This window comes from Bison bison, unplaced genomic scaffold (genome assembly GCF_000754665.1).
Source record: "Bison bison bison isolate TAMUID 2011002044 unplaced genomic scaffold, Bison_UMD1.0 scf7180017864368, whole genome shotgun sequence".
Lineage (NCBI taxonomy): Eukaryota > Metazoa > Chordata > Mammalia > Artiodactyla > Bovidae > Bison > Bison bison.
In genome coordinates, this window is record NW_011494940.1 from 2158743 (window position 1) to 2183413 (window position 24671).

A 24671-nucleotide genomic window follows, 5' to 3' on the forward strand; every position below is an offset into this window, starting at 1 on the left:
GAGGATGAGATGGTTGGATGGCATCACTGACTCGATGGACGTGAGTCTGAGTGAACTCCGGGAGTTGGTGATGGACAGGGAGGCCTGGCGTACTGCGATTCGTGGGGTCGCAAACAGTTGTACACAACTGAGCGACTGAACTGAACTGAAGTGTGTGTTGGTTGGCAACCTTTTGGCTAGGGTAGGGTTGGGGAGTTTGTTCTTTTTGTGATCTTTTTTAGCAGGCACATTCATTCACTTGATGACTCAAAGTTCTAAGAGAGGCAGAGATTGAAATGTTCAAGCACTTTTCAAGTCTTTGCTGTATCACATTTTTTAATGTCCCATTGGCCAAAGCTCAAATTCAAAAGGTAAAGAAAATCAACTCCTCTTGATGGAAGAGTGGCGTCTTGATAGGAAGAGTAGCAAAGTCATATTGTAAAGGAGTGTGCATAAGGAATGGGAGAAATAACTGGCCATTTTTGTAGACAGTCTACTGCTGTTATTTTCTGGATAATACAAGTACCTACAGCTCTTTATTGGATTTATCATTCTCCTTCTGTTTTTTGTTTCTTTGTTTGGGTTTTTTTACTTTTGTTTTTATTATTGTTTTAAATAATTCAGTTATTTAATTTTACTCACATTTTCTCTTTCTAGTATTCTTGAGTCTTTCCTGTGTTACTGTGCTTTCATCTGAGATGATTTTCTTTCTTCTCAGATAATTTTTAAAAAAAATTTTTAAATTGAAGCATAGTTGATTTACAATATTGTGTTAGTTTCAGGTAGTGAATATTCACTTTTTGTCTGAAAGCACTTTTTATTTTGTCTTCACTTCTAAAGGACATTTTCATTGGGCACAGAATTGTGGGTTGGTAGTTACTTTCTTTGAGCATTTTGGATATATCATCCCATTACCTTTTGACTCCATTGTTTTTGTTAGAGAAGTAATGTCTTTGGTTTTCATGTTTTTATTAAGGCTTTTAGGTGGTTTTCTTTATATCTAAGGTGCTTGAGTTTCATTTGTACTCTTGAGTCTGTAGCTTGATGTCTTTTGTCAGGTTTGGCATATTTCTTCTGATATTGCTTCTGCCCCACACTCTTGCACTCACTTTATCTAGGGGTCTAAGTATGGACTGGAAGAAACACAAGCTGGAATCAAGATTGCTGGGAGAAATATCAATAACCTCAGATATGCAGATGACACCACCCTTATGGCAGAAAGTGAAGAGGAACTAAAAAGCCTCTTGATGAAAGTGGAAGTGGAGAGAGAAAAAGTTGGCTTAAAGCTCAACATTCAGAAAACGAAGATCATGGCATCTGGTCCCATCACTTCATGGGAAATAGATGGGGAAACAGTGGAAACAGTATCAGACTTTATTTTTTGGGGCTCCAAAATCACTGCAGATGGTGACTGCAGCTATGAAATTAAAAGACGATTACTCCTTGGAAGGAAAGTTATGACCAACCTAGATAGCATATTCAAAAGCAGAGACATTACTTTGCCAACAGAGGTTCGTCTAGTCAAGGCTATGGGTTTTCCAGTGGTCATGTATGGATGTGAGAGTTGGACTTGAAGCAGGCTGAGCGCTGAAGAATTGATGCTTTTGAACTGTGGTGTTGGAGAAGACTCTTGAGAGTCCCTTGGACTGCAAGGAGATCCAACCAGTCCATTCTGAAGGAGATCAGCCCTGGGATTTCTTTGGAAGGAATGATGCTAAAGCTGAAACTCCAGTACTTTGGCCACCTTATGCGAAGAGTTGACTCATTGGAAAAGACTCTGATGCTGGGAGGGATTGGGGGCAGGAGGAGAAGGGGACGACAGAGGATGAGATGGCTGGATGGCATCACTGACTCGATGGACATGAGTCTGAGTGAACTCCGGGAGTTGGTGATGGACAGGGAGGCCTGGCGTGCTGCGATTCATGGGGTCACAAAGAGTTGGACACGACTGAGCGACTGATTTGATCTGATCTGAAGTATGTATATATTGGATCTTTTATAGTTTTTCTTGCCAAGAGAATTGGTCTAATACAATCTACTCTATAATAATTTGTAATGGATGTTAGATCTTTTTTTGCATCATAAATATCTGTCATATGCTGTTCAGTATTTTTCATCTTTTTTTCTCATCTGTTCTTCATCTATGTGTTTTCTGTTGACCTGTTTTCTATTTCGTTTAGTGTCCAATCTGTTATAAGGATGTGTTTTATTATTAATTTTATATTATGTATTTTTTAGTTCTAGAATTTTAATTAGTTATTTTTCTCTTGTTGTACATTCCATTTCTGTGGTGAAATTCTCATCTACTTTGCTGAACATATTAAACACAGTTATTTTAAAGTCTGTGTCTAATAATTAGAATTTCTAGATCCCCTTTTGATCTTTTTATCTCGTCTTCTTTTTCTTGTGGCTTTCAGTCATTTGGTCTTGTCTCCTAGGATTGCTAGTAATTTAAAAAATGAATGTCAAACATTAAGTATGAGAAATGATAGAGGCTGTTAATGGTGATATTGTTCACTGGAGAGGATTTAATTTTCTTCTGGTAATAGTTAAAAGTAGGAGCAGATGACCTTGATTCAATACAGGCTTGGGATGACTTGAGGCTTTGTTTTAGGCTTCCTAAGGGTTGGTTTAAATCCAGTTTCCCTTTAGTCCTGTCCTTCAGAGGTATCAAATAGAATTCTGCAGTGTTTGCCAGGGCCTCTCCATCTTGGCAGGCTCTGAACTATAAATTTTCTTTTCCTTGTATTGTGAGACTACCAAAAGTTCTACTTACCTTTTTTGCTTTAAAATAGGCACTTTGCTTGGTTTTTGGCCTCTTGCCCCCACACAGGTTAGGATTCAATAAATACCCTGAGGGCAAAAACAGTACAGCATGTTCAGACTTTTCTGTGATTGTCTTTTCTCTGAAATCTTAGCCCCTCAAATCCTGCTTGTCTGATAAGCCCTGAACTCTGATTTCTATGTCTGCAGGTCTGTGAGACTGCTGAACATTCTAGCTTGCAGCTAGTTGCCTCAAGAGGAGAAATCACTGGAGAATGTTAGGCTTAACTATGCATTTCGTTTTTTGCCTGTATTTTGTCTTCTCACATCCTGGCTTTCTTCCTTGTTTACTTTTTGTTTTTAAATTCAATTTTTAGTTTTTCTTGCCAAGAGAATTGGTCTGATACAATCTACTCTATAATTATTTGTAATGGATGTCTCTAGTTGTTATTAAATCATTTATCAATATTATTAATTTATAATAATAAGGCATTATTATAATCAATTTAAAGCATGTATTAATCATTGCAATCAACTTGATGTATGAGTATCCTGCCTTTATGTACCTTATATTCTTTAGGGAGGAGAGCTACCAAGAACACATTTATTTATATTGTGATAAACAGTAGAGGAGACAAACAAGGTATTATGAGTTTATTGTAGAGTTTTAGTTCTATAGAGTTTATTGTAGAGGTTTAGTTCAGATGATATGGGTGATCAAAGATAGCTACTTTGAGAAAGTGATATTTGAGCAGAGCTCTGAAGTGTGAATGGCAACCCACTCCAGTGTTCTTGCCTGGAGAATCCCAAGGACGGTGGAGCCTGGTGGGCTGCCATCTATGGGGTCACACAAGAGTCAGACACGACTGAAGTGACTTAGCAGCTGAAGTGTGAATAGAATTATTCAATATCTCTGAACCAGGATTTTCGTATGTGTTAAATACCAATAATAGAAGAATTGAATGAGCTCAACAAATGAATGATAAATTCATAAATGAATGATAAATGAGCTCAGTAAATGATGAATGTGCTCAATAAATGATGGGCTTTTTTTTTACTATTATGGGCTTCCCTGATGGCTCAGATGGTGTAGAATCTGCCTGCAATCCAGGTGACCTGGGTTTGATCCCTGGGTCAGGAAGATTCCCTTGAAGGGAATGGCTACCCAGTCAATGGCTACTCCAGTATTCTTGCCTGGAGAATCCCAAGGACGGTGGAGCCTGGTGGGCTGCCGTCTATGGGGTCACATAAGAGTCGGACACGACTGAAGTGACTTAGCAGCTGAAGTGTGAATAGAATTATTCAATATCTCTGAACCAGAATTTTCGTATGTGTTAAATACCAATAATAGAAGAATTGAATGAGCTCAACAAATGAATGATAAATTCATAAATGAATGATAAATGAGCTCAGTAAATGATGAACGTGCTCAATAAACGATGGGCTTTTTTTTTACTATTATGGGCTTCCCTGATGGCTCAGATGGTGTAGAATCTGCCTGCAATCCAGGTGACCTGGGTTTGGTCCCTGGGTCAGGAAGATTCCCTTGAAGGGAATGGCTACCCAGTCAATGGCTACTCCAGTATTCTTGCCTGGAGAATTCCACGAACAGAGGAGCCTGGCTAGCTACGGTCCATGGAGTTTCAAAGAGTCAGACTGAGCAACGAACACTTTCACTTTTTACTATTTTACAACTATAAACCATGAACTTTGCTCTCAAGGTATCTGAACTCTATGGGACATGATGTACACCAATAATTACAATACATAAACAGTAATAAGGCCTTAAGCAGTGAAAAAAAGTGGTGATCAGAGGGAGCAGATGTTACATTCAGTTTTGGAGATTAGGACTGTTTAATGATGAATGTAATATATGTACTAGACTTGAAGCTTGCCATTTCAAAAGCGAATTTAACGTATAGCTATCTCATTTGTAAACTTTTACATTTTATCAGGCATAGCAACCAAATTTCTGATTTGTTCCCTTCATCCTACTCCACCTTATATCTTTCTGTGTCTCAGTAAACAGCAACTCTGTCCTTGCAGTTGCTCACCCCAGCAACCTTAAGGTCATTTTTCATTCTTCACTTTCTCTCACAATGTTCATTCAATTCATCAGCAAAATCCTGTCACCTCCATTCTTAAGATACATCTTAAGATAACATGTCCTGGAAAATGTTGCGTATTGTGAATTTATTCATTTGGTGAAAGTGTTACAACTGCTTCTCCAGGTGTGGTCTCTTCTGGAGCTAGGGGCACAGATAGTGGATCACATACCTCTCTGACCTATCTTATCTCCACTTCTATCAGTCTGGTCCAAGCCACTATCACCTCTCACCTGGTTTAGTTTCAGTTCAGTCGCTCAGTTGTGTCTGACTCTTTGCAATCCCATGGACTGCAGTACGCCAGGCTTCCCTGTCAATCACCAATTCTCAGAGTTTACTCAAACTCATGTCCATTGAGTCGGTGATGCCATCCAACCATCTCATCCTCTGTCGTCCCCTTCTCCTTCCGCCTTCAATCTTTGCCAGAATCTTTCCCTTCAATCTTTTTCCAGGGTCTGTTCAGATGAGTCAGTTCTTCACATCAGGTGACCAAAGTATTGGAGTTTCAGCTTCAGTCCTTCCAATGAATATTCAGGACTGATTTCCTTTAGGATGGACTGGTTGGATCTTCTCGCTGTCCAGGGGACTCTCAAGAGTCTTCTCCAACACCACAGTTCAAAAGCATCAATTCTTCAGTGCTCATCTTTCTTTATAGTCCAACTCTCACATCCATACATGGCTACTGGAAAAACCATAGCTTTGACTAGGTGGACCTTTGTTGACAGAGTAATGTCTCTGCTTTTGAATATGCTATCTAGGTTGGTCATAACTTTTCTTCCAAGGAGCAAGCGTCTTTTGATTTCTTGGCTGCAGTCACCATCTGCAGTGATTTTGGAGCCCCCAAAAATAAAGTCTGTCACTATTTCCACTGTTTCCCCATCTGTTTGCCTTGACGTGATGGGACCAGATGCCATGATCTTAGTTTTCTGAATGTTGAGTTTTAAGCCAACTTTTTCACTCTTCTCTTTCACCTTCATCAAGAGGCTCTTTAGTTCTTCTTCACTTTCTGCCATAAGGGTGGTGTCATCTGCATATCTGAGGTTATTGATATTTCTCCCGACAATCTTGATTCCAGCTTGTGCTTCATCCAGCCCAGTGTTTCTCATGATTTACGCTGCATATAAGTTAAATAAGCAGGGTGACAATATACAGCTTTGACATACTCCTTTTCCTATTTGGAACCAGTCTGTTGTTCCATGTCCAGTTCTAACTGTTGACCTGCATACATATTTCTCAAGAGGGACATCAGGTGGTCTGGTATTCCCATCTCTTGAATTTTCCACAGTTTATTGTGATCCACACAGTCAAAGGCTTTGGCGTAGTCAATAAAGCAGAAGTAGATATTTTTCTGGAACTCTCTTGCTTTTTCAGTGATCCAAGGGATGTTGGCAATTTGATCTCTGGTTCCTGTGCCTTTTCTAAAACCAGCTTGAACATCTGAAAGTTGACAGTTCACGTACTGTTGAAGCCTGGCTTGGAGAATTTTGAGCATTACTTTATTAGTGTGCGAGATGAGTGCAATTGTGTGGTAGTTTGAACATTCTTTGGCATTGCCTTTCTTTGGGATTGGAATGGAAACTGCCCTTTTCCAGTCCTGTGGCCACTGCTGAGTGTTCCAAATTTGCTGGCATATTGAGTGCAGTACTTACACAGCATCATCTTTTAGGATATGAAAGAGCTCACCTGGAATTCCATCACCTCCACTTGCTTTGTTTGTGGTAATGCTTCCTAAGGCCCAGTTGACTTTGCATTCCAGGATGTCTGGTTCTAGGTGAATGATCATACCATCATGATTATCTGGGTTGTGAAGTTCTTTTTTGTATTGTTCTTCTGTGTATTCTTGCCACCTCTTAATATCTTCTGCTTCTGTTGGGTCCGTACCATTTCTGTCCTTTATTGTGCCCATCTTTGCATGAAATGTTCCCTTGGTATCTCTAATTTTCTTGAAGAGATCTCTAGTCTTTCCCACTCTATTGTTTTCCTCTATTTCTTTGCATTGCTCACCGAGGAAGGCTTTCTTATCTCTCCTTGCTATTATTTGGAACTCTCCATTCACATGTGTATATTTTTGCTTTTCTCCTTTGCCTTCAGCTTCTCTTCTTTTCTCAGCTATTTGTAAAGCCTCAGCTGAGGAAATTCCTCTCTATTCCTAGTTTGCTGAGAGTTTTTATCAGGAATGAGTGTTGGATTTTGTGAAATGCCTTTTCGATATCTCTTGATAACGATCACGTGACTTTTTAACCTCTTAATGTGATGGATTGCATTAAATAGTTTTCAAATGTTGAATCAGCCTTGACTAACCTGAGATTAGTCACTGGGTTGTTGTGTATAATTCTTATTATGCATTGTTGGATTTCATTTGCTACTATTCCTAGTCACATTTTTATTAACTAATAGTTTCATTAGACCCCTTCATGGCATACTGATCAATTGAAGCTTTGAAAAATAGCCATATATTAGATGATAGCATTGAGGTCAGATTTTTTTCCCTCCATAGACTGAACTGGTTAAATTTAACAGGATGGAATTTAGAACACATTATGAAAGATTTTTTTAGAATCAGTTCAATATGCACAGTTAATGGCACAAACTGTCTTTTTTTTAATTCTGGCTCTGTCACTTAGATGCTGTGAAACCTTGAGCAGGTTATTTCATCTCTCCGTTTCTCAGTTTATTCATCTATAAAAGGAGGGTACTGATGGTACTTATCATGTAACGTTTGTAATGTTGTTTTGAAATATAAAGTAATATACATTAATCATTTAAGACAATAGCTGGGACATAGTAAGGGCTGATTAACTGTTACCTGTGGTTATTATAAAGTTCTACACTTGAGGTTCAAACTCAGTTGTTTAGGATTTGAGTGGTATGATTTAGCACAACTGAGAAAGATTAGATATCTTAGTCTTTTGTTGACTGTAAACATAGGGGAGTGATAGTGTATTTGGATATGATAAAAATTAATGTACTTTAAAGTTCTAAGAGTGGTTAAGAGGCCCGATTTTACCTCAATTTCCCAATGAAATTGTTTAAAAGAAAAACAAAAGAAAAGGAAAAACAAAAAAGCCCTTTGCCAGAAGCTAGGAGACATTACTTTGCCAACAAAGGTCCGTCTAGTCAAGGCTGTGGTTTTTCCAGTGGTCATGTATGGATGTGAGAGTTGGACTGTGAAGAAAGTTGAGCGCTGAAGAATTGATGCTTTTGAACTGTGGTGTTGGAGAAGACTCTTGAGAGTCCCTTGGACTGCAAGGGGATCAAACCAGTCCATTCTAAAGGAAATCAGTCCTGGGTGTTTATTGGAAGGACTGATGCTGAAGCTGAAACTCCAATACTTTTGGCCACCTCATGCGAAGAGCTGACCCATTGGAAAAGACCCTGATGCTGGGAGGGATTGGGGGCAGGAGGAGAAGGGGACGACAGAGGATGAGGTGGCTGGATGGCATCACCAACTTGATGGAAATGAGTTTGAGTAAACTCCGGGAGTTGGTGATGGACAGGGAGGCCTGGTGTGCTGCAATTCATGGGGTTGCAGAGTCGGACACAACTGAGTGACTAAACTGAACTGAACTGAGGAGAAATATGTAGTTACTTACAAAGTAGAGGATCTGGATTGAGAAAAACCAATCTAAATATTGGCTAAGATTCAATGAAGGAAGGAAAATGTTTCATGACTTTTTTCTCATGTTCTGACCTGAAGACATAGTTTAACACCAACTGAAAAATTGATCTGCACTTCTTTCTTCATGATTTTCAAGCTTAAGAAATTATTCGTATAAAAGTAACCTTTCCTTTCTCAGTGAGACCTAAACTGAACATGCTATCTAATATTGCAAACTATTTTGTTGAATTTTTTCTATAACTTTTATTTTTTAAGTGACTATACAGTTTCCTTAGGTTTATAGTTTATCTCTCCCACAACTAGAATTCTAAGTCTCATGAAGTCTTTTTTCACTGAAGCACCTAGAACAGTATGTAGGACAACATAGTTACTCAGTAAATGTTTGCTGAATTAGTTAGATGAACAAAATCTTAGACTGATTCTCAGTATATTACTGCTGCTGCTGCTAAGTCTCGTCAGTCGTGTCCAACTCTGTGCGACCCCATAGACGGCAGCCCACCAGGCTCCCCCGTCCCTGGGATTCTCCAGGCAAGAGCACTGGAGTGGGTTGTCATTTCCTTCTCCAGTGCATGAAAGTGAAAAGTGAAAGTAAAGTCACTCAGTCGTGTCTGACTGTTAGCAACCCCATGGACTGCAGCCTACCAGGCTCCTCCGTCAATGGGATTTTCCAGGCAGGAGTACTGGAGTGGGGTGCCATTGCCTTCTCCAGTATATTACTAGTAAAAGCAATAGGAACTTTAATTCAAGTCAGGGGAGGAGCCTGGAGTTCTGCCTCCAGGTCCTGCCCTTTTCCACCTTGTGGCATCTAAGTAGCATGGTTTGAAAACTGTTTTGCAAGCAATGATCTATGAAGTTGCTGGAGTTGCCCATTTCATTTTATCCTTCTTTCTGTATCTTGAAATAGTAATTCCCAGAAAACATCTGGCCTCAGTGGAATGGTAGTAAATACATGTGATTGGCTACAGAATGGCTCATTTCCTATGGGAAATATACTTTCTAAACTGTAAAGCTCTATTACAACCACTGGTTGAGAGAACTCCTGGTAACACTGCTACTGCTGCTGCTGCTAAGTCACTTCATTCGTGTCCAATTCTGTTTGACCTCATAGACAGCAGCCCACCAGGCTCCCCCGTCCCTTGGATTCTCCAGGCAAGAACACTGGAGTGGGTTGCCATTTCCTTCTCCAATGCATCAAAGTGAAAAGGGAAAGCAAAGTTGCTTAGTCGTGTCTGACTCTTAGCGACCCCATGGACTGCAGCTCACCAGGCTCCTCCGTCCATGGGAGTTTCCAGGCAAGAGTACTGGAGTGGGGTGCCATCACCTCCTCTGGTAACACTGCATATGACATCAGTTCAGAATATCAGAGAACATTATCATGCTAACCTTTTAGATACTAAACAAAAGAAAAGAAAAAATCAGCAAAGAAAATCAATAAAGTTGGGATAAAACCCTAAAATGTAAATAGAAACAAATCTAAAGTGTTTCAAATTATAGCATAAACACACTGAAAGGGGAAAAATAAGTATAAACACGCTGAAGGGGGAAAAATAAGTAACCCAAGTAACTTTTGAGCATCCTGTACTTTGAAACTCAAAAAGAGCTATAAACAAATAACCCTAATTTATAGGCTATATTTGTGATGGTATGAATTGGCAACTTTGAAACTATTTTCTATCTATATTAGGATTCAACAAATGAATAAGTATATTGAGGATAATGGGAGCCAGGTTTTTCAATTGTTGGAGAAGGTAGTTTTATATATATATATATATATATATAGAAGAAAAGACTCCAGTAAATCCTGTGATGTTGGATTTGAATTGGAAATTATGAACTCATGATTTTTAACATTTATTTATATAAAGATAGAAATATACATGTATGCATGTATACACTTATGTATCTTTCTCTTAGGGATGTGTATAATTGTATGTATAGATATATGTATATGCATGTACATACACATATGTGTATATGCGTACACATATATGTGTGTCTATATTCCAGCTTTGTTTGCTAAGAGGCCTTGAAGCAATTGCAGTGAACGTATCTAACTCCCATATGCTGATTTCTAAATCATTCTCCACTTAAAGGAAACCAGAGCTCTTTGGGGAAATGGCTGATCCCAGGAAGAACTGGGTCAGGGAAAGTACAAGAGGAGTCTGGAACATACTGTTGTTTCAGAAAGAAAGGAGGTAGTCAAAGAATGATGGGGATGTGTCAAAAGGAACAAGAACCAGTGTGGAGAAGCATCCACGGGCCAAATGAATGATGATAGTTACAGATTATAAACTATTGAAAAAATAAGAACCATACACATATAAGTAAATGAATGAATAAATGACTTAAGTTGGGGAGAAGGGAAAGTTCTTCATTAAAATGGCTAATAAATATAGAACTGTTGGAATTAGAAAATGGCGTTTGGGAACAATTAAAATAGTACTCTCACCCAAGAATCCCCTGCAGGTACCAAACTATGGAGTAAAGTTTGATGAGGAATATGATATTTACATAGTCTCAAGACAATTCCTAACAATATATTTACTTATTACAGAGAGAAAAGCAGTAACTTCACGGTGCAGAATCTTGGCAGATACTCATTAACCAAGTGATCAAAGTTAGCATCACTGGTAATAGAACCTGTAACCTCTTGCGGCTTCTGATGTGATGCAGTGAGAAGCACCCAACATTACTTGTGACATTCCTACAAAAAATGCATAGCCTGAATTTAAACATGAGAGACCATCAGACAAACCTAAATTGAAGAACATTATACAAAATATTAAATGGTCTGTGTTCTTTAAAAATATCAGTCTTATAGGACACAGACTGAGAAACTGTTCCAGTTGGTTGGATTCTAAAAGAGGCATTACCACTAAATGCAGTGCATGATTCTGAATTGAATTCTGGACTGGGGAAATAGGTAGCTTTAAAAGACATTTTTTTAAGCAGTTAATGATATTTGAATATGGGCTGTAATTATATAGTAGAAATTTTAACATTGACACAATACTGATTTGGTTAGGTATACTAAGTGAATATCTGTATTCCTGGGAAACTATATGAAAAAAAATATTGAGGGCTAAAGTGCTAAGTGTCTGCAACTCACTCTCATGTGGTTCAGAAAAAAAATGTGAGGAGGAAAGAGACTGACAAAGCAAATGGGGTAAAATGTAAATAGTGATATTTGCAAATTTTCTTTAAGTTACATAAAAAATTTACCTAAAAATTCCTGAATTAAAATACTTGAGTTGTGATTGAACTGACTTGATCTTATTAATGATTTGTGGAATTCATGAAAAGGACAAAAAGTTATTCTCATCATTTAGAGAAAGTAGCAAAGCAAATGCTGATCAAGTAGAAAAACTCCAAATTATTAGGATATAGAACAGAAGGATTTTTTTGTTTGGATTTTTGTCATGGCTTAGTAACCTCGGGCATCTCACGTCCTATGTTCATTTCCTTAAACTTTTATGAAATAGGTCATTTAAGGACTTCTTAAACATTTCCTATTTAGCTAATTTTTTTTTAAGTGCTTTGTAAAAATTAAATGACCTTTGTTCCAGACAGATCATTTAATAATTTTATTAAGAAAAATTGAGGGCCATTTTGGCCATTATTTGTTAAAAGGGGGTGTTTTGGGGGATAGAAGTTCTTTCTTTATTGAATCTTTGAGCTACAATGAATGCAGTCATTTTAATAATTATCTTTATGTAATATACCATTTTAATAATATAATTTACATTTTAAACTAATAACATTCATAAAAATGCACCTTGGTGATAGTATTGATGAACTCTTTTAACAAAATTATCCTATAGGATTTTTGTATAATTTCTATTTTTTCCTATTTTAAATTGACTTTTGTATCGTATTACTAAAATGACCCCTTCAAAGAAACACCTAACCTTATAACAGATAGATGTATTATTGGCAAATGCAGGTGTTGATAGAAATCTCATTATTCATTGTAAAATTATTTTATTGCGATTCTAAAGACAGCAGTAGTGACAGTTTCAGTTGTTTTGACTAGTGTAAAATTCCAGGTGTAAACAGACACAATTATTCTTCAGTGGTAATGATAGTTCTAACCTATTTCGATGATGTGTCTGCTTCTGTTTTTCTCTTACAAAAATTCCTTTCTACTATTGGTGGGAATCACTCCTTCTTGACACCCCTCTTCCTGTTTTGGGCCCCTTGAATACTACTGGTCTTAGAAAGTGTATGCCTGGAATGGGATTCATGGGAGTTGTTGTCAAGAGACAACAATGTCTTTTCTGTTTGGCTCTTTCTCTGTGTATATATGGTATGTTATATTTCAGAGATTCAGTAGTTTACCTGTAGGCATTTGACTGCTATTCAGAGGAATGATTTATTATTAATTAGAGGAGTTATGGTTCTGTTTGTGTGTGGATCTTACAGTTGCTGTGGTGACTTGAAGTGGTCATCTTCATTACAACATAATAAAGCTCTGATTCCTGGGGGAAGTTGTGAGCCTCCTCTTTTTATTTCGTGTATCTGTGGTTTTTTTTTGATTTATCATATCCATGTAATGTATCAATAATTATGTTACTAACAACAATTTTGTGAGATGTTTATTATTCTCATTTTACAGATGAGGAAACTGAGGCTTGGTGAAGTTACGAAAGTTGTCCAAAGTCACACAGCTTGTAAAGGGCACATTCAAGATTCAGAGCCAGGTCTGTCCAATTTCAAAACTCTTAATCATGGCCATGAAACTTTGCAAGAGCTGTGAAGTATCAACCTGTGATAAGTTGTATTGATATTAATATTGCTTAACTGTCGTTTAACTCTTATTCATAATTTTTGATGGTTTTTTCATCTATAATAATTTTGTGTGTGTTTTAACTATCGTGAAAAGAAATATGAAATAACAATGTGGGTCTGGGCTCTGGAGACAGCTACCTGGGTATGAATCACTAAGCTGCTCCACTTACTTGTGTGACTCTGAGAAAGTTACTTAACTTTTCTGTACCTCAGTTTTCCTATCTGTAAAATGGTGATCGTAATATAATCTGCCTGATATGGGTTGTTGTGAAGATTAAATGATTTAAAGTATGCAAAGCACTTGGGCTTCCCTTGTGACTCATCTGGTAGAGAATCCGCCTGGCCTGTGGGAGACCTGGGTTCGTTTGATCCCTGGGTTGGAAAGATCCCCTGGAGAAGGGAAAGGCTACCTACTTCAGTATTCTGGCCTGGAGAATTCCGTGGACTCTATAGTCCATGGAGTCGCAAAGAGTCAGACACTACTGAGTGACTTTCACTTTCACTTTTCATACAAGGCACTTGTAATGGTGCCTGGCACACAGTAAGCATTCAGTAAATGTAAACTATTAGTATTATCATCTCCTAGCAACCAGTAAGGGAAAAGGCAATGGCACCCCACTCCACTCCTGGAAAATCCCATGGATGGAGGAGCCTGGAAGGCTGCAGTCCATGGGGTCGCTAAGAGTCGGACACACCTGAGCGACTTCCCTTTCACTTTTCACGTTCACACATTGGAGAAGGAAATGGCAACCCACTCCAGTGTTCTTGCCTGGAGAACCCCAGGGACGGGGCAGCCTGGTGGGCTTCCATCTATAAGGTCACACTGCGTCAGAGACGACTGAAGCGATTTAGCAGCAGCAGCAGCAGCAACCAGTAAAACAGATGATCATTATTTCTAATTCTCTGTTAGGAAATTTGGATAAAGCAAAGTTTAAGCAGCACACGATACCTACATAAACCAAAATTAAATTGAATAAGTTAGACCTAAAGAAAATCATTCATTTGATCAAATTCAGATCCATTGTAAAGCTGACTTGGAAACTGCTTCTGGGTCTTACATGTATAAGGACTACATACAGGTCCATAGGAGCTCAATATGACCACTGTATCATGAATGTTTTGTCTGTTTTCCTCTTGTAAGTGGAATTTGTATTCAAAATGTTTACGATTTTAGGTGACTTAAGGAGATTGTGTTTTGGCAGTGTTCACAGATAATTATCAAGAATGAAAACTTTACTTGTTGTGTAAAATGTTGGCAGTGTTTCATCACTTGCAGGAGTGGTTATTAGAACTTCCATTGTGGACACTGTGCACACTGATTGAGCTTTGAACCAGTGGGACCACAGCACATTCAACCAGAACTGAGCCATGTACTTACTGATCACATGCTCTTCACTCTTATTCCTTGTAGCGGCCTCAGAATTCTAAAGTGTAATATCATCTCTTGTTACAATTTAGTAAAGTAAAATACCTATAATTAGTGCCTAGTAAGTTTATACCAATTGCAAAAATATCTATCAAAGGGAGTAATTTGAGTCAAGTTATGTGAAAGTTCAAAAGCTCTTATTAAAAATAGGACTTGGTTTGTATATGAGCCCAAGACGTCAGAGGCTTTAATCTATACATGCATTTAATTTATTCTTTTTATTATATTGAGCCTTCCTCTCCTCAAACATAGTCTCTCTTTCTAGCTATTTAGATATTTTTTATTTATTTATGGCTGTGCTGGTTCTTCATTGCTGCTCACACTTTCTCTAGTTGCAGTGAATGGGAGCTACTCTTTGTTGCGGCGCACAGACTTCCCATTGTGATGGCTTCTCTTGTCGCAGAGCATGAGCTCTAGGGTGCGAGGGCTTCAGCAGTTGTGGCATGTGGGCTCAGTATCTGCAGTCCCCAGGCTCTAGAGCACAGGCTCAATAGTTGTGGGGCACGGGCTTAGTTGCTCCAGGGCAGGTGGATCATCTTGGAACAGGGCTAGAACCTGTGTCTCCTGCATTGGCAGGTGGGTTCTTTACCATTGAGCCATTAGGAAAGCCCCTTAGATATTTAAAAATATCTTTCAATAGTTTCTTTTTCTCATAAGTCTCTCAAATCTTCTCTTAAATTTAATTATTATTGTTGTTAAATTTTTAAATAGTTTTTCCTCTTTTTTTTTTTACATTTTCAATTTACTGATAGAAACTTTTTTGGTATATAGATCTCTGTTCAGCCACCTTAGCTGAAGTATGATGATTGCAATTGTGTCTTTCTTTCCAGTGCTTACAAAGTTTCTTTCTCTTGCCTTGCTATACTAGTTAGGACTTTGAGTACAGTGTTCAATACAAGTGTTAAAGAGGGCATTCTTACATTGCACTTAGCTTTTAAAAAGAAGCGGTCCATTAATAATAATGCAACAAAGATCCTGCATACTGCAAGGATGACTGAGTCAGCCAAATAAGTAAATAAACATCTCTAAAAAATAAAAGTACTTGCATTTTAAAAAAAGAAAAAGAAAAGGGATAAGTGAAGATATACAAGGCAAATGGAAATGAAACAATCACAAAAGAAAGTGTTGCTGTGTGACCACTCCTTTCAGTGACTGTTTTTTCTCCCTTTCCTGATTGCAAACTTTAGTAAAGAACTGATAGTCCATATCATTGAGGTGTTTTGAGGAAGACTCAAAAAGATTGATTTTGTGTTAATCATAGAATAGTCATTTTCTTTTTTTTTTCCTTCTCTTCCTCCTTTTTCTTTTTCTTTTCTTCTCCCTTCTTCTCTTTCTTTTTCTTCATTCTTGAATTGGGATGTATCTGTCATATTGGGGTGCGTGTTACTTTTGATATTTCACAGTTCAGTTCAGTCGCTCAGTCATGTCCGACTCTTTGTGACCCCATGAATTGCAGCACGCCAGGCCTTCCTGTCCATCACCATCTCCCAGAGTTCACTCAGACTCACATCCATCGAGTCGGTGATGCCATCCAGCCATCTCATCCTCTGTCATCCCCTTCTCCTCCTGCCCCCCATACCTCCCAGCTAATGAACAATTATTAACAATTTTGGCAGCATTTCTGTTTGGAACATAAAATAATGATATATCTTGCCATCAGTTGATGGCATCTTAGCTTTGATGAAATATACATTTTTACATACATACCATGACTCTGTCCTACCCCATCCTCTACTTGAAATGCTTTGAAATGTTTTGTTTTTGTCTCTCCCATCCTGTGCGTATATTATTCAAGATCTTAATGGAAGAAATAATCCTTATTTTGTCATCCTGGCTCCTCTTCCTGCAGCACTTAGCACAATACTTTGTTGGGCACAAGGTTGTATGTAACAATTACGGGAAGTATGTAGATATACTGAATCATAGCACAGACTGTGACACATGTATATTAGTGACTGGTTTTTTAGCTTCTTGGTGAGAAGAGATTAATACCTACATTAGTTAAGATTATTTTAAATATAAAGAACAGAGCCCAGTGCTTCCTACATTAAGCAAGTTAGAGAGTTTATTGGATGGATGTTTAGTCATCTGATGACGTTCAAGAAAGTTTAACCGATGAAACAAACAAAAAAAGTGATTAAAGGAAATTCCCTGGTGGTCCAGTGGTTAGGACTCCACACTTCCACTGTAGGGGGCATGGGTTCGATCCTTGTTGAGGAACTAAGATCCTTACAAGCCACACAGGGCACAGCAAGATAAAGAAAGAAAGAAAGACAGTTTAAAAATAGAAAGCACTGTGAAGGAAAATGAAGAGAATAGTAACAGTAAAGAATTACAGGGACTTCCCTGGTGGCCCAGTGGCTAAGACTCGAAGTTCCCAATGCAGGGGCTGATCCCCGGTTGAGGAAATAGATTCCACATGCCACAACTAAAGAGTTCATGTGCCACAACTAGAAGATCCTGTATACCACAACTAAAGATCCCCCGTGCTTCATCTAAGACCTGACATAGCCAAATAAATAAAAATTAAAAAATAATAAACTATACTGAGATATTTTTTAAAAGGAATTATAAAGGATGGTATTGAGAGAAGAAAAGAAAGCTTCATGAATGAGGTAACATTTAGTTTGAGACTTGAACTGTGAATGGAAGACAGGCATTCTTGAAGTTTTTGAGAGAAAAATATTTTAGACAGAGGGAAACAGCAGGCCCAGAGAGGGAAAGAGCTTGCAGTTAACTGAAAGAGAATACTGGTTATTTGAGGAGAGTGTCACTCTGAGGTAGGAGAGGCAGGCAAGGGCTGTATCATAACATGGTAGTATCTGCTCTGCATTTGTGAAGTGCTGGCCACTGTTCCAGGCACTTCTCAAGCAGTGTTAGTTGTTATGCCGTATTGACTGTCTGAATGCTAAGAGTTTGGATTTAACTTGAAGATGCATCGGGAAGCCATGGAACTATTATTCAGTGCCCTGATCCATTTTTAAAGATTACACTGAATGCTTTGTTCACAGTTGATCAAAGGGGGACAGCAGAGGAAATTGAAATAAATACTAGTCGATGGTTTATACTAGTTCATGTAGGAGATGCAGTAACCTTGGACCATGGTCCTTTATGGTAGAGGTGGAGAGCAGTGGACAGATTTAAGATACATTTACAAGTCTTGTTGATGGCTTGGATAAAGGGAGAGGGTTGTGAGGGGAAGGAAGGAGTCAGATTGGAGAAGGTTAAAGAGTTGAAGAGATGATGTGTGTAGATAATTTGTAGTTATTTAGAACTACAGAAAAGGAGAGCAGAGCTGTTTTTAATCTTCTTATTTCCATCATTTTTCCAGTGCCATTTCTGTCTTTTTTAAATTCTTGGAACCAAATATATTTTTATTCTAGTCTGCCTCTCCAGATTGCAGCACCTTTTTCTCATCCCACACTTGACAGATGCTTAGAGGAGGAAAGTCAGTTAAAAAGTAGGCTAGCATTCTCAGCAGTTCTGCCCTTTTTCATCAAGATGTTCCTTGCTAAATCAGTCCTTGCTATATCAGAGCAAACCATTTTGTTCTATAAGTAAAGGTTTAATTCTTGAAGGAACAGCATTTTAGGAAGTCAGTCTCTATATGTGTGTTATGGGATTAGGGGTGATGGTCATACATGTTTTTTATCTGTTAAGTCTCAACATACCTTAAAAGATAAAGTTAAGAATAGCTGAATCACCAATTCAGTTCACCAATTGTTTTCTCAATTGAAAGGCAAGTGGATAAACTAAAAGATGAAATTGGTTGTGTAACTGAAAAAAACTCTCAGAAGAGATAGCCTTTTTTTTTAATGTTTCTTAAATATATATAGGTTCAGCTTTTGAAACCACCTTTGACTGCAATTTTAAGTAGACAGTCTTTCCTTATTTTTTGAAGCTCTAGTTTTCCATTATTTTTAAGGAGTGAATAAAGAAGCCATGTATCAAAACAAAAGAATTTTGTGGATAAGATGAAAATTAGTAAGGCAGAAATCTGAAATTAAAGTCAGGTAATAGGTGGGAGGGGGGTTCAGGATGGGGAACACATGTACACCCGTGGCGGATTCTTGTAGATGTATGGCAAAACCAATACAATATTGTAAAGTAATTAGCCTCCAATTAAAATAAATTTAAATTTAAAAAGTCAGGTAATAGATAAGGATCATAGAATGCTGTTTAAATAAGTGTTTCTTAAGTTTTTAGGATTAATAGTTACAGAATCCTTTGAGATTCCAAAGAAAGTTGAAGAATCTGGCCTCAGAAAATGCACAGAAGCATGAGCATTCAGATTTGAACATAATCTTAGGGCATTTCTAAATCTGAAGAGCCTATGGGGGTACAGGCTGCCCTGGTCAAGAACATGTGGTCTGAATCAGGGCTGGGAAGTAGTGGCTAGAGAGCATCAACACTCAAACTGTGACAGTAATCTCTTTTCAAATACTAGCCTTTCAGGCAGCCCAAACTCAATTTGTTGTTATTTTTTAAACTTTTGGTCTGACAGCTGATAACATAATTTTTAGTTTTAGCTGTTGAAAATTATTCTTAAATTTTTTACTTTGAAAATGCTGTAGAAAAGCAGTTACTGTATATGTGTAATCTAGAAAAATGATATAGGTGAACTTATCTGCAAAGCAGAAATAGAGACACAGACATAGAGAACAAACATGATACCATACGTGGTGGCGGGGGTGGTGGGATGAATTGGAAGATTGGGATTGGCATATATACACTACCATGTGTAAAACGTATAACTAATGAGAATCGACTGTACTGCACAGGGAACTCTACCCAATGTTCTGTGGTGACCTAAATGGGAAGGAAATCCAAAAAAGAGGGGATATATCTATATCTATATATACTTATATATAGCTGATCCACTTTGCTGTACAGCAGAAACTAACAAAACATTGTAAAGCAACTATACTTCAGTAAAAATTAATTTTATAAAATGTCATAGATGGCAGTGTTTTCTGAAATAAGGCAATACAGTATTCAGGATATGCTAAGAAATGAAACTTACTAATAAAGTCAAGGTGAAATACAAACAAATTTCAAATTTACTGACACCTAAGATTATACAGAAGCTGAATAAATATTTCCTTTTAGAACTAGATTTAAAAAGCAAACAAACCAACTCTTTGTTCTCTCTCCTTTTCCATGAACCTGTTTGTAACATGTTTCTCACAAAACTGACCATGAACTTTTAAAGTGAACTTTTTAGTCCTATAGGTTAAGTATTGGACCTATTTCCTTCACTGTTGGTGATGAAGCTGTACTTTGTTACTTTTCCTTTGGCTCAGGGCCTAAGTGGAAAACTAAGCTAGTGATACAACTTAATAAGTTATAAATTATTTCCTGTTAGGCACATTATGCCAGTTAGACCAATGTTTAATGAAATCCAAAATTCTTAAGATTCATTGATTGAGTAGGGGATTGACTAGATGACCTACCTCTAAGCCTTTAGGCCATGCTATAGGAGTCTAGGATTCCTTACATTTTTTCACTTGATCAAATAAAAGGGTTTTTTCCATCACTCTAAATCTTGAAAGCAAGTTCCACATCATAAGAAAAAGTAGAAATCAAGGAAAGAAAATGCAAAACCAAAATACTTTGTCTGGGGTATAGTGTAGTTGTTTAGTTGCTAAGTCATGTCTGACTCTTTTGTGACCCCATGGACTGTAGCCTGCCAGGCTCCCCTGTGCATGGGATTTCCCAGGCAAGAATAGTGGAGTAGGGTTACCATTTCCTTCTCCAGGGGATCGTCCCAACTCAAGAATTGAACCTGTATCTCCTGCATTGACAGGCAAATTCTTTTCTACTGTTCAGTTCAGTCACTCAGTCGTGTCCGACTCTTTGCAGCCCCATGGACTGCAGCATGCCAGGCTTCCCTGTCCATCACCAACTCCCGGAGCTTACTCATACTCATGTCCATTGAGTTGGTGGTGCCATCCAACCATCTCATCCTCTCTCATCCCCTTCTCCTCCTGCCTTCAGTCTTTCCCAGCATCAGGGTCTTTTCCAATGAGTCAGTTCTTACCATCAGGTGGCCAAAATATTAGAGTTTCAGCTTCAGTCCTTCCAATGAATATTCAGGACTGATTTCCTTTAGGAGTGACTGTTTGGATCTCCTTGCAGTCCAAGAGACTCTCAAGAGTCTTCTTCAACACCACAGTTCAAAAGCATCAGTTCTTCGGCACTCAGCTTTCTTATAGTCCAACTCTCACATCCATACATGACTACTAGAAAAACCATAGCTTAGACTGGACAGACATTTGTTGGCAAAATAATGTCTCTGCTTTTTAATATGCTGTCTAGGTTGGTCATAGCTTTTCTTCCAACGAGCAAGCATCTTTTAATTTCATGGCTGCAGTCACCATCTGCAGTGATTTTGGAGCCCCCAAAAATAAAGTCTCTCACTGTTTCCATCTGTTTGCCATGAAGTGTTGGGACATGATGCCATGATCTTAGTTTTCTGAATGTTGAGTTTTAAGCTGGCTTTACCACTGAGCCATATAATGTTATACTTTAAATGATCACTTGATTTATGGCATTTTTAGCTTAGAATTTTAGTGATGGAACAAATTATTATTATTAAGATTATTGTTAGCAGGTGTACAGTCAGAACATTTTTTTCTTGTCCCTGATAGCTCAGTTGGTAAAGAATCTGCCGGCAATGCAGGAGACCCTGGTTCAATTCCTGGTTCGGGAAGATCTGCTGGAAAAGGGATAAGCTACCCACTCCAGTATTCTTGGGCTTCCCTTGTAGCTTAGCTGTTAAAGAATCCACCTGCAATGTGGGAGACCTGGGTTCAGTCCCTGGGTTGGAAAGATCCCCTGCAGAAGGGAACAGCTACCCACTCCAGTATTCTGGCCTGGAGAATCCCAGGGACTGTATAGGCCATGGGGTTGCAAAGAGTCAGATACGACTAAGCGACTTTCACTTTCCTTATAGAATTCCGGAATAGGTGTGTGATGAAAAATACAGTGGAATTGTATATATTTGCATTCAACCATGTTTGTTCAGAGGATAGTAAAATGAAAGAGTTAGAAACAATATAATTAAACCTAGGTTTATATTCTCTTTGCTTGTTCTATCAATGAGTTTCTGCGGTACAGTGTTTTTGTGCCTCCTATACAGTGTGTGAAGAAGGAAAGGGCACCCCACTCCAGTATTCTTGCCAAGAGAATCCCGTAGAAGAGGAGCCTACTGGGCTGCTGTCCATAGGGTTGCACAGAGTCGGACATGACTGAAGTGACTTAGCATGCATGCGTGCATTGGAGAGGGAAATGGCAACCCACTCCAGTGTTCTTGCCTGGAGAATCCCAGGGACAGAGGAGTCTGGTGTGCTGCCGTCTATGGGATCATAAAGAGCTGGACACAACTGAGACATTAGCAGCAGCAGCATATACAGTGTGAGCTTACTGTGTAATTCTAGTTCTGGGTATTAGTACTAACAACAGTGAACACTTGGGAAACACCGCCTGTGTACTGGGCACTGTACGCCATGCAGTTTGCATATAATGATTCGTTTCATTCTCACAGTAGCCCTATCACATAGATTCTATTTTTAATCTCTCTTTCTTGGATAAGGAAACAGGCACTGAAAAGTTCAATAATTTGTCCCAATTACACAGTTAGTAAGTGGCAGATTTGCCTGGTGCTAGAATCTGTGCACTTAGTCCCCTCACACTACTTCTCAAAAATGTGCCACATTAAGCATAATAACATTTAGGCATTAGCATATAATTAGTGGCTTCCCTGGTGACTCAGATGGTCTTGGGTCAGGAAGATCCACTGGAGAAGGGCATGGCAACCCCAAACAAGAAAGAAAACCAAGAGAATGATAAACATAATTAAGTCTAGTGTTACTTCTGGGGGAAAAGAAAAGAGGACATAATCAGCAAAGGTTCATTTGGGGACTTCCCAAGGTTTAGTAATGCTCTAATTCTTAAGCTGAGTAGAAGATACACAAGTTTTCATTTCATTATGTTCTGTAACCTATATATCAATGTTTATATTCTTTTGTATACATCAGCTATTTTACAATTTAATTATGTGGAAAGCAAGTCACCTAAAATCCTTCTGAGGGTAGAGATGGGAACTGTAGAAATATAAACACATACACTTATAATTATGAGTCATCTAATTAAGGAGTAAGAAAAATAAATTACATTTAATTGTAAAATTTACATCTCACTTTTTGGTTAACACCAAATGGTCAACACCGAAATCAGATTGATTATATTCTTTGCAGTCAAAGATGGAAAAGCTCTAAACAGTCAGCAGAAACAAGCCTGGAAGCTGACCGTGGCTCAGATCATGAACTCCTTATTGCCAAATTCAGACTTAAATTGAAGAAGGTAGAGAAAACCACTAGATCATTCAAGTATGACCTAAATCAGATCTCTTATGATTATACAGTGGAAGTGACAAACAGATTCAAGGGATTAGATCTGATGGACTACCTGAAGAACTATGAACAGAAGTTGTACAGAAGGCAGTGATCAAGACCATCCCCAAGAAAAAGGAGTGCAGAAAGGGAAAATGGTTGTCTGAGGAGCCTTGCAAATAGTTGAGGAAAGAAAGAAGCTAAAGGCAAAGGAGAAAAGGAAAGATATACCCATCTGAATGCAGAGTTCCAAAGAATAGCAAAGAGAGATTAGAAAGCCTTCCTCAGTGATCAGTGCGAAAAAATAGAGGAAAACAATAGAATGGGAAAGACTAGAATCTCTTCAAGAAAATCAGAGATACCAAGGGAACATTTCATGCAAAGATGGGCACAATAAAGAACAGAAATGGTATGAACCTAAGAGAAGCAGAAGATATTAAGAAGAGGTGGCAGGAATACAGAGAAGAACTGTACAAAAAAGATCTTCATAACCCAGGTAAGCACGACGGTGGGATTACTTGCCTAGAGTCAGACATCCTGGAGTCCAAAGTCATGGGGGCCCTAGGAAGCATCACTGTGAACAAAGCTAGGGGAGGTGATGGAATTCCAGTTGAGCTATTTCAAATCCTGAAAGATGATGCTGTGAAAGTGCTGCACTCAATATGCCAGCAAATTTGGAAAACTCAGCAGTGGCCACAGGACTGGAAAAGGGCAGTTTTAATTCCAATCCCAAAGAATGGCAATGCCAAAGAATGTTCAGACTACCGCACAATTGGACTCATCTCACACACTAGCAAAGTAATGCTTAAAATTCTCCAAGCCAGGCTTCGATAGTACATGAACCAAGAACTTCCAGATGTTCAAGCTGGATTTAGAAAAGGCAGAGGAACCAGAGATCAAATTGCCTACATCCATTGGGCCTTCGGAAAAGGAAGAGAGTTCCAGAAAAACATCTACTTCTGCTTTATTGACTATGCCAAAGCCTTTGACTATGTGGATCACAATAAACTGTGGAATATTCTTAAAGAGATGGAAATACCAGACCACCTTACCTGCCTCCCAGGAAATTTGTATGCAGGTCAAGAAGCAACAGTTAGAACTGAACATTGAACAACTGACTGGTTCCAAATTGGGAAAGGAGTACGTCAAGGCTGTATATTGTCACCCTGCTTATTTAACTTATATGCAGAGTACATCATGAGAAATGCTGGGCTAGATGAAGCACAAGCTGGAGTCAAGGTTGCCAGGAGAAATATCAATAACCTCAGATATGCCCATGACACCACCCTCTGTTTGTTTTATCAAACAGAGCCATTTGATGAAAGTGCAAGAGGAGTGAAAAAGCGGGCGTAAAATTCAGCCTTTATAAAACAAAGATCATGGCATCTGGTCCCATCACTTCATGGCAAATAGACGGGGAAACAATGGAGACAGTGACAGACTTTATTTTCTTGGGCTCCAAAATCACTGCAGATGGTGACTGCAGCCATGAAATTAAAAGACATTTGCTCCTTGGAAGAAAAGCTATGACCAACCTAGACAGCATATTAAAAAGCAGAGACATTACTTTGCCAGCAAAGGTCCATCTAGTCAAAGCT

The 24671-nt window shown here is 38.4% G+C and overlaps 1 protein-coding gene across 10 annotated transcripts in view; it reads left to right on the forward strand.

The window, feature by feature from the left end:
• NUMB (numb homolog (Drosophila)) overlaps positions 1-24671 on the forward strand; it is a 163754-nt gene that overhangs the window by 65133 nt on the left and 73950 nt on the right. The window contains exon 1 of one of the 10 annotated variants that reach the window (XM_010855786.1): positions 12262-13166. The exons of the other annotated variants lie outside the window; for them this stretch is intronic. The gene's annotated coding sequence lies outside the window, so the exon portion shown is untranslated. Of the gene's footprint in view, positions 1-12261; positions 13167-24671 lie in introns of those variants that run through there. 10 annotated transcript variants of the gene reach the window in all.